Source organism: Musca domestica, unplaced genomic scaffold (genome assembly GCF_030504385.1).
Source record: "Musca domestica strain aabys unplaced genomic scaffold, Musca_domestica.polishedcontigs.V.1.1 6, whole genome shotgun sequence".
Lineage (NCBI taxonomy): Eukaryota > Metazoa > Arthropoda > Insecta > Diptera > Muscidae > Musca > Musca domestica.
Genome location: NW_026712363.1, coordinates 18388628 through 18400940, shown reverse-complemented (window position 1 = coordinate 18400940; position 12313 = coordinate 18388628).

Here is a 12313-nt window from a genome sequence, read left to right as displayed (position 1 = left end):
TCCCTTAAAAACTGATATTATGAAAAATACATATAAATGTATATAATGTATCGAAATACGATTGACAATTTTGGAAATTCAAAAAACCAAAACAAAAATTGGGAACATATTTCAACTGTACTCAATTCTGATATGAATATCGGATTACCAAAATTCAAATTTATTTACAAATTTATTTCTATCTGTTTGATTACTCTCTTTAGCTAGACAGGTTTCCCTTTAACATCAACATTTGGTGGTGAAGAAAATATAAGATATATTAGAAGAGAAAAAGAATTCAAACTCCGGTACAGAAATCCCGAGAATTTCCTATAAATCCCGAGAATGAGACAGATTTAGATTTTGTCAGTCTAAAATATTTGAGGCCAGATCTAGTACAAAACCCCAGAAAACTGTATTCCATCAAGTCTCTTAGAATTGACAAGTAGCGAACTGATAAAATATAGAAATATGCTGGTTATCACAGGATATTCCAACCCTAAATAAATTCCAAGCAGTTCCTAATATTTTAATAATGACAAAAGGATTGGTAAATCCAAGAAAAGAAAGTTAAAGAGACACAATTATGAGATTACTTTATAACTTTTGTGAAGCCGAACATTTGTGACAATCAGTCAGGTGGAAAAAAATATTAAAAATTATTGTTCGGGCCGACACGTTGGGCGCCATTTATAATTCTGTAGCATATAACGTCTGTATGTATGGTTGGTGTTGTTGTTGGGTTATACACTGAATGGTATGCACGCTTTAAAGCCAGCCTTCTGCTCGCCGGAGGGGGGGTTCCAAAAATATCAATGTCCCAATGCCATTGTGCTACATGAACTATATATTATTTGCGTGCATGAAAAAGATGTTGATAAATACATAAATCTCAAAAGTGTATGTTAGGAAACGGAAGACACTACCTACGCATGCCTAGATGTTTGGAGAGAAAGATGTAGAAAGAGGAAACGGACATAAACCAAAATGTTGCAGAGCGAACTGATGTTGTGTTGCTCGACATGCCCACCCAACCTAGTTGCAACAAAACAAATTCCATTAATACAAGTCGTGTTGCAACCCTTAATTGCTACAGGAAACCTTCGCCTACATCCGAGAGATATCAAACAGATATTTTTATTCTATTATTCGCAACACATGCTTGCGCTTTTATTAATATTAAATTTGAACATGATTAACTGGTAATCTTAAGAATCAGATTAACAAAGTAAAGAAAAAAATAAAAATGAAAATATTTGACTTAATCTAACACCTTATAGTAAAATTAAATATATAAAACAAGAAACAAGATAACAAGTCTAAATTGCTTGTAAGAAAGAGTACCATTTCTTGGCATAATTTTTTTTTTAAAATAAAATCACTTCTTTTACTTCAAACTCTGATCTCAAAAAAAAATTTCCCCATCAAACATTTAAAGGTCAACAAAATCACCATTTAATACTCATATCGCAGTTAAATAAGAGTATATTCACAGGCTTATACATAACTCTATACAGATTTATCAAAGAGAATAACAAAATAATTATTCGGGATTAAAGAAAGGTGGCCAAATCATATTTGAAAAAAAACGACATATTAATTTTTGATTGTATTTCCTTCATTCATAATCTTTCAATTCATTTAAATTATTAAAATGACGAATTCTAAGTAATTTCATTTCAAATATCAAATCATATGTTCACCTTTCTTTTGTATTGCTATTCTCTTTTCTTTATCGTATTCTCACCAAAAAAAAATCAAAATAAGAGGTTAATGACTTACGTGCTTTGTTGATATGCTCCCTCGTTGAAAGTACTTTCTCAGAGATGAAGTTACAGCAACAACAGCTTAATGGTGTAAATGTGCATGTAATAAGAGATGCGGATAATTCAGACGTAAGAGACTGTGATAATTGAAATTGTTGTGTCATGCATGTTGGGTCGTTGTATGTTTGACTGACATGTTGAGATCAAACAATAATCTTTAGTGGAGATTTTTATGATATCAACCGCAACGTTTGAAATCGAACATAACTGCACACACAGCACATTCAACTGACAGGTTTAATGATCATTATTAATTTTGTAATCAGGTGATAAATATGTAATTCGAGTGTGTAGCAGCTAATGTTCTATACCAAACGCCACGGAATTTACAAAATTCTTGTTTTGTTGTTTCTTTTTTTTTATACTTTTGCAAAGAAGAAAAAAAAAACAAAAGAATGCAGAAAAATTAATTTAAATCAAAGAAATGAAAGTAACACTTTTTTAAAGAAAAATTAGGATTCACAATATTCACTAAATATTATAATGAAGTTTACGTTGTTTCGCTTGAGTTTTTTCTTAATATTTCGAACGTGGGAACTATTTCTTTTGCAGAATTAAATATCATTTTGTCGCCATTCCAATTTTCGGTCACATTCTAGTTTATGTATATATGTAGATTTCCGCTTGCATTTTTGCTTTAGTTTTGAGAATTTTATGATGGAAATTGCAGATTTTTGTACACGACAACGCTGTACCGTCTTTCCTTATTTTTTTCGTAGCTCTTCTCTAGCTTATTTACTCACTACTAATCGTTGCTAAATGAAACCAATGATCAAGCCTAGGTATGTTGGGACGAATTATGATGTGGAACAACAATAATGATCATAAAAAATGAGTGAGGATAAAGCACATGTGATTGCAGCACAGTTGTTCCAATTTCGGTTCTCTCCTTCCATACGAAGTTACGATAAATACCTGACAAACCAAATGATATTGCGTATTAATTTCTGAGAATACAAAATTTAGTAAAGGAAGGAATATAGACAATATCAAAAACAAATCCATTTACCTTGTTAATAGGCCAATGCGGGAAGATGGAAGCGAAGTAAAATAGATGATCAACTGAGCTTACGATTTTAATAAAAAGTATGAAATTACGATACTGCGCGAAGGTATATTCTGAGAATAAGAAAATTTTTAAGCAAAAATATATACACTTTCTTTAATATTAATTCGAATCGGCAACGGGCAGAGTACTTACAGAAAATTAAAATCTTTTTCCACAATATAAAAAAAAAAAAACTGCAATTAACCAAATTATCTACTGATAAATGACAGGGAAATTTGCACCACTTCAGAAATTTTTGTAATTGAAGGTGTTGATCGCTGGACTCTGTTACGGCAAAATGGACGATTCTTATGATTTTTGGTGAGATGAAACCTTCTTTAATCTTCCAAGCAATCATTGTTTCCAAAAACTTTAGAAAATGGCTAGCATGAAGGTGCAGAAAAACGACAAAAGGGTTGATAGAAATCTTTCGCTATTCCATTGAAACCTGTCGTATAGAGGTCGCCTATTCAAAAAAAGCAGTTGAAAAAAATTGGATTTAAAAAAAAATAAATAATAATAACGAAAGTTTTGAAATATTTTAACAAGTTGCAAGCGCCATTACAAGAGCTATAGCTATATCTGAACCGATCTTCACCAAACTTGGACGTTTGGTGCACAATCAAAGGTATATCGGACGAAGTTATATATGGGAGCTATATCCAAATCTGAACCGATCCGATCCGACCGATAAAATATAGCAAATGTATTTCTGAGCTTTATTTGCATATTGCGGCTGCGGAGGACAAAAATAACAAATCGGATGAACAATATATATGGGAGCTATAGCTATATCTGAACCGATTTCGATCAAATTTGACATACTTATTTTCAGGCCTAATTTGGTTGTATGTGCAAAATTCCATACTATTCGGGATGATATTACACGTTTGGTGCACAATAAAAGGCAAATCGGACGAAGATATATATGGGAGCTATATCTAAATTTTTACCGATTATCTCCAATTTCAATAGGGTTCGCCCTTGGGCCAAACAAATGATTTGTGAAAATTTTCATCTGGATAGGGCTATAAATGCGAACTGTACTTTGTTTACAAAAATACATGGACAGACGGATGGACATGCATAAATCGACTCAGAATGTGATTTTATGCAGATCATCTAAAGGAACTATGGGTCTATCTCGTTTCCTTTTGCCTGTTACAAACAAATGCACAAAGACATAATACCCTGACCACCTTGTGGTGTAGGGTATAAATAGACTCAAAAGAGCTAAAGAGTTGTTTCGCTTGCCCGAAAGTGCTGAACTGCCGAATTTGGTTTCCTCCGATGAGAAAACATTCGTTGTCCAGCAGTTTGTAAACAAACAAAATGATCGTGTTTACTTGCCATGGCCACCAGAACTTAAGCGGCGGCCATGGTGATGGTGTGGACGACCATAACAGCCGATGGTCGTTCTCCGCTCGTATTAATCGATGGCATCAGAATAAATGCGGAATATTATCGCGATAATATTCTGTAGGGTGTATTAAAGCCTTGGGCACGCAAACATTTTGGCCGCAGACCTTGGAAATTTCAACAGGACACAGCACCATCGCACTCAGCACGGGCCACCCAAGATGGTTACAAAATGAGGTTCCTCGCTTCATTTCCAGCGCAGAATGAAAAAATCTCCGGATACCAATCCGTTGGACTATTGTGTCTGGAGAATTTTGGAAAGCAAGGTTGGCACTAAAAAATACCAATGTGTCGATCACCTTAAGCAAGCGCTTTGCCGGGAATGGGCCAAAATACCGCAGATCAACATTCAGGCAGATCAACATTCAGGCAGGCAAATTTAGAAAAGGTGGGATCTTGTCCCCTTTGTCTTACTTACTAAGATTATTTTTTCATCTACCCTATTATACTGACATTGTTTCAAAATAAAACCAATATAAACCTTAGTTTAAAAACCAAACAAAATATTCAAACCGTAAAGATATGCTTTTTTTCTAGGACGAGAGTACTACTACTATAGAAGTGTGAGAAATGAGTATGTGTATATGTTTTTATTACAAAGTTTCATTCTTTTTACACTTCTTTCGAAAGGAATGCAAAAAAGAGAAGAACAAAAAATAAATATATATGTATGGGAATTCGATGAATGTGTGAAGTGGAAGTCCTCTTAATGGCATATCAATGCTATTTACTTACAAAAGTATGCTAAAGTTTCACTAAAAGAAAAAGTGGTAATAGCAGGAGGCGGATGAAATATATGGCAAATAAAAAATAAAGAATGGAGTGAAAATTGTAACATATTTTGTTTTGAGATAAAAACAAGTAAAAAAACATTAAGTTCGGCCGGGCCAAACTTTTAATACCCTCCACCCTAGGGTAAAAGAACATTAGAAGAAATGTGGCAAAAAACATTAAAATGCCGAATATCGGGAGGTACCGTTATATAGGGGCTACACCAACACGTGCACCTATAATTACAATGTTTCGCCACACGAACTAGGACCCATTATGACCCACAAATACCAACTTTTACACAAATCAGTGAAAAAATGTGGCATAAATCATCAAAATACCGAATATCGGGAGGTACCGTTATATGGGGACTATACCAGAACGTGGACCTATACATGGAATGTTTTGCCACACGCTCAGGGACCCGTTGTGACCTACAAATACCAATTTTCAGACAAATCCGTGAAAAAATGTGGCATAAATCATCAAAATACCGAATATCGGTAAGTACCGTTATATGGGGGCTATACCAAAACGTGGACCTATACATGCAATGTTTTGCCACACGCTCAGGGACCCGTCATGACCTACAAATACCAATTTTCAGATAAATCCGTGAAAAAATGTGGCATAAATCATCAAAATACCGAATATTGGGAGGTACCGTTATATGGGGACTATACCAGAACGTGGACCGATATATCTCATTTTCAATACCAACCATCCTAGGGACAATACACACACTTGTGCCAAATTTCAAAGGTCTACATCAAATAATGTGGGCTCTATCGTGATTTCAACAGACAGACAGACAGACGGACAGACAGACAGACAGACGGACAGACAGACAGACAGACAGACAGACGGACATCGCTAAATCGTCTTAGAATTTTATGCTGATTATGAATATATATACTTTATGGGGTCTACGACGAATATTTAGAGGTGTTACAAACGGAATGACAAAGTTAATATACCCTCCTACCCATGGTGGAGGGTATAAAAAGAGGAGGAGATTTTTGTGGGTATATATGACTTACCCTACGTCATTGCAAAATTATTATTTTATGGGAAAGGACATCATGAGATCAATTATTTTCAATAGTTTCGAGTATACAAAGGAAGAAAATAATAACAAAAAAATACTATTTTCTAGGTACACAGTATTATACCTTAATGCAAGTAATACCCAATTTTTCATATAAAATTGGAAATGTCACCTACCCACCGGTCTGAACAAAGAAGCCTGCTCAATGGCATTAATATCTTAACTTAAGAAAATTGGTGTTGTAGCATTGGCATCGACGCGTGTGGTTTGCTTTTGGGATTTTTGCTGCTACTCCAAATTTAAAAATTAAGGTATTTTGATAGTTTGCAGCCATGAATTTTCCAGGCAGTAAGGTCTCCTCCACGTTAGCTATTTAAGAGCTTTATTCATATTTTTCAGTTTATCGCAAATCGAGCGGAAGACAAAAATATGATGTCAAATGTGAACTTATAATATTGAGGTATTTAGAGGTTGGAATCGAACTGTATATTCGACCTCATTCCTGCTTATTTAGTCGGGGTTATTTTCTCTTGAAAAATGGGGAAACTATTGTCCAATCCTCCGCATTAGTAATTATATATATGCCATTTACGGCCTTAAAATTCTAGTGGTTAAAAAGTTCTTGAGATATCACCCTACCTTGGGTACTCCCTGTTTCGTTCTAGGTAGCTAAGACTTCGTATTTCGCAATTTCACATATGTCATATAAAGAACAAGTTAAAAAGTATCTGTCGGTCTTGCCGATGTAGATGTATACTCTCAGCCAATGTACGATTATTTAAAAATATTTTGACTTCTGTTATGATTATTCAAATGTTTATGTTTTAGTGAGGAATGTGCCAATATTGGCCATTTCGTATCGGACCTAAATAAGAACAAGTAAAAAAGTATCGGTCGGTTTTGCCGGCAGATGTATACCCTCAGCCCTCTTGATCCTCTATGGAGTGGGTTTTGAAAGAATATTGTCTATATCGTATCGGACTTAAATAAATATGATATAAATATTGTTATAAACATATAAGAAAATCGAACATTTATGTTCAATTTAAGTTAAATCATAAATTCCATATTCATCTCTGGATTCCGGTTTAGAGACATATATTTAGGTATATCAAGTTGTGAAGAATCGCTGAGTTGTTTCGCAATTGATGACAGATAAAAGTATTAAAAATTGTGTACCTTTGTGGGTGAGGTACCAGAGGGGCTTCGCAGATATATAGCGTCTTCAAAATATATCTTGTGTTTGAAAAAAATGTTTGTATGTGTGAAATTTGAAGAGAATTTGATGCTTATTTCGCTTTCTTTAAGCATTATGTTTTTTTTTTTTTTAAATTTTGAACCCTAAGTGAGGCAGGTAGCTAATTAAATAGTCCGATCTCTACCATCTTTATAATAGATCTTGTGTTGATGGAAATATTGAGATGTACCATGTCTGGAATGGAATCTGATGTTGATTTCGCTTTTTATGAACTTCATGGATATTCAAAAAGAGGTAGGATGTCAAAATTAGATTATTGCTTCCTTTTTGTGCAGAAAAAAAAACATATTTTTGAAAATTTCGACCATTTGTGGAGGAGGTACCAGAAGGAGTGGACCGAAATATTCCATCTTAACACCAGACCTTGGGTTAATACAAATATTGGGATGTGTGAAATGTGAAGACAATCAGATTCTTACATAACATTTTATGAGAGTTGTAATTATTCAAAAGTTTGACCATTTGTGAAGGAGGTACTTGATCTAGTAGACCTATATTGCCCATTTTCACACCTGACCTAGTACTGGCGCAAATATTGGGATTTACAAAGTTGGAGCAAAATCGAATTATTCTTTCTCTTTCTGTGCAAAAAATATATTTTTTGCAAATTTCGACGTTTTGTGGGGGAGGTACCAGAAGGAGTGGGCCGATATTGCCCATCTCCAAACTCGATCTAAGTTTGACAAAAATATTTCGATGTACCCAGTTTGAACCAAATCGGATACTCCCTTCGATAGTTATCTTGCGCATCAGCCAGACAGATAGACAGACAGACAGACAGACAGACGGACATCGCTAGATCGACTCCAAATATTCTGAAACGTATATAGTCCGAAGAGAACTTGGGTCTAAAATCGTTATTTCGACTAGGCACGTTTCGACCGTATCAAATGATATATACCCTTTGTAGCCATATGGCTGAAAGTATAATGATATAAATATAACGACGTGCCAGGTTTCCTTCATTTTACATGACAGAGTGTTGAATGTTAAAAATGGTCCGATCTCTACTGTTTTTATAACAGATCTTGTGTTGATAGAAATATTCAGATTTTCCAAGTTTAAATTGAATCGGATATTAATTTCGCAATTTATGAGCTCAATGGCTACAGTCGAGCGGGGCCGACCGTTGAATACCCTACAACACTATAAAAACGATACTGTTTTTATAGGCGAGATACTCGAAAGAATTCCACAAGATATTGTGACAAATAATAAAAGAAAACCATCAGGTTTCGTTCTCTAATTTTCGAATAATAGAAACTTGAACAAATTTGCTCATTTCCAATTTATAGGTAGATGTTGCACGTAAATGGTCTTCCTAGATCTGGAACCAATATTTCCCAAAGACCTATAATCTCTCAGAAGTGGCAAAAGATTAACATTTATTATTGGTTTTTGACTAAAACGCATCTATATGAGATACAGACATTTGACTATATTCTTCAACGAAATCAGCCTTAACGAAATAGTCAGAAGTGCGTCTTTCCTGTATTTGTGAATTCTTCAAAAAGTCACTGAAATGGATATTTTCGTATTTTGTCTACAAAAGTTGGCAAACTATTTCACACATTGAATATTTTTGGATGGCCATCCAAAACTATTTGGCTTTTGCAATGTGCGGTAACCTCCATTCAAATGCGGGTGAGGATCGGGCGATAATTACGACTTGCTGACAATTTTGCAGTTTTTTGTGTCCATTTCAACCCCAAAATATATGGCGATTATCTCCAAAGAGAGTAGGCTTCTATTCTGACCCTCATCTTATCCCCATGCAAAATTTCATAAGGATCGGGCCATATATGCGATCTGTATATGATATCCTGATATCCTAACTACTTAGTTTTGTTAGCTGTAGAAATATTACCAAATGTTTAATTCAAAATGAAAATATGCCAAAAATATGACTAAATTGAAAAAATATGAGAAAATATTACAAAATCAATATTTTCATCTTTAAAGAAATATTTTTATGCGATTTTTTTAGACGTTTTTTCTTTCCTGCCAAGAGGCCATTTTGAATTAACGAGAACTGTCGATATCAGTTCAGCCGTTCTCGACATATATGAGATCTTTCAAGCATATCTTCTTTGATAGACATATTTATCGCACATATTTTGCTATATATCCGATTTGATGGATGTTAACATCAATGTAAAGATCAGAAGTAACCTTGTCATGGTTTTGTGATTTCGCCGGGATTTAAAATATTCACGGTTTAATGAAAAATTTTGAATTTTTTCAACACAAAAGATATGGTCTATTTTACCCGCTAAATATTATCCGATGACCACCCAAATTGGTAGGCTTCTTCCCCGACCTAAACTCTAGTTACATGCGAAATTCCGTCGATTGGTCTATAATTGCGACCTGTAGAGCAAATGCAAAATCAGGAATTTTTTCAGTATTTGGTCCATTTCAACCCCTAAATATTATGCGATCATCTCCAAAAGAAATAGGGTTCCATTGTGACCTTAACCACACCTACATTCTGAATTTCGTGAAGATCGGGCCATAATTGCGACCTGTAGCGTGTTTACAAATTGACATGGATAGACGGACAGACGGACATACATATCTAGATCGACTCAGCTCGGCGAGCTAGGAAGATCCATATATACTTTCCTATATGGGAAACCAATATTTCGAGGTGTTACATAAATTCTGGCCCAATCAAACTTATAATACCCCCAACACATAGTGTTGTAGGGTATAAAAATCCGACCTTTTGTGGGGGAGGTACCAGAGGGAGTGGGCCGATATATTCCATCTTAACACTAGATCTTGGGCTTATAAAAATATTGAGATGTGTAAAATTTTAAGACAATCGAACTCTTACATCACATTTTTTAAGAATGATAATTATTCAAAATGTTTACTCTTTGTGGGGGAGGTACTTGATTGAGTGGACCGGTATTGTCAATTTTCGCACCTGACCTAGCACTGATGCAAATATTAGGATTTGCAAAAATGGAGCAAAATCGGATTATCGTTTCTCTTTCTGTGTAAAAAAATATTTTTTGGAATTTTCTACACTTGGAGGTACTAGAAGGAGAGGACCGATATATTCCATTTTCACACCAGACCTTGGGTTAATAAAATTATTGGGATGTGTGACATTTGAAGACAAACGGACTCTTACATCACATGTTATATGAGTTGTAATTATTCAATATTGTTGACCCTTTGTGGGGGAGGTACCTGTTGGAGTGGACCGATATTGTCCATTTTCGCACCGAAACTACCACTAATAAAAATATTAGGATTCGCAAAGTTGGAGCAAAATCGGAATATCCTTTCTCTTTCTGTGCCATAATTTTTTGTCTTTGAAAATTTTCACATTTTGTGTGGGAGGTACCAGAAGGAGTGGACCGATAGTGCCCATCTCCAAACTCGATCTAAATTTGACAATAATATTACGGTGTACCAACTTTGGATCAAATCGGAAAGAATCTAAAATTCTAATGTGGACTTTTCGTTGGCGAAGTAGCGGGCACTTGCTAGTCTCATATATAATCAATTGGGTGCCCATAAAGACCAAATTTAGTCTTTAGTAATATTTCTACCAGATTTAGGTCAGGAGGCAGCATGAAAAAATATTTGTTGGTGTGTTGGTACCTTGTCACTTCTTCTGGTACCTCTTTCACAAAAGATAAACATTTTTAATGGTCATAAGTATTTTAAACTACGGAATTTTTCCCCAGTTTTCTTCAAAGTTAACCTGCATTGCAGGGACATGCACAGAAATGCATTTCGGAGGCGGGTACATCAAGCCTTTTTTTGTAAAAAATGTACAAATTTCGGCTACCAAAAAGGTATCCATAAATATATAGTCAAATATGCTATACTCTATACTTATACCCTATATATCAGTCGAAATACCGACCAAAGCTATTTAACTGGTTTTAATAGCTTTCATTTCGATTTAAATTTGCATAGGGAGGGCTTTCCAATGAGTTATATGAAAATGTACTTTTGACAAATACTAAATTAATTCCGCCACCATTTTGGTTCTATGTATTTAAATGTTCAATAACCAATTGTAGAGTATTCCCCACATGCACAACACGTACTTAAATATCCATATGTATCTGGCTACGTAAAAGTGTAAATAAACCGAACTTCCAATGCAGTTAAAGCAAAAGAAGAAATATTTCCGTAACGCCTCCGCTTCGGAAAAACATTTCTCACAACTACATTTCTGGTTCTCCAAAAAATGTGGAATATATACCCAAAATATAAGGTTGGCTGACTGGCTACAGACACATACATTAACTCCTAAATCTAGGATAAGCAATGAAACCATGATAAGTTGTTTTTGGCTGCAATAAAATACGTAAGGGGCAGGGGGCGTAGATGTATGACCGAAGGTATGTATGTACATTTGCAAAAATAAAGAAGAGAATTTACTTTTTTTCTCCGAATTTTTGGCCTCTTCATATCTACATCTAACTCGTGGCAGAATTGATAGCCCTGTACACGTACCCACTTAGAGACAGTTAAAACCAAAAAGTTACTGGCTACTTTTATTTTGAAAGAGTCCGATAAAATACATACATTAGTAAAGGAGTAGATCACGATAAAGGGGAGGAAAAGGAAATGAAGAACGAATAAATGTGTTTGAAAAAAAGGATTGTTATTACACATTTGATGAAGTTCCTATGTTGCCATGTAATAAGGCAGGTGTGTGTCTGGGTGTTTTTAGACATTTATCTTTGTACGGAATTTTGGAACTGGAACATGAGATAAAAACCGAAAATGTTTGTAAAGTGCCTACAAATTACAAAAATTAATTTCGACTGTTACAGATTTTAATTTCGACACAAAAAATAACTCTTACTGGGTGAATAGTTGGCACATTGTTGCCAATGGAATTCTACATGTGTGGAAGGTTGTAATTGAAAACATGCAAGAATTTAAGAGGGAAATATGCACTACTACTGCAGAGTTCATTATATTATTTG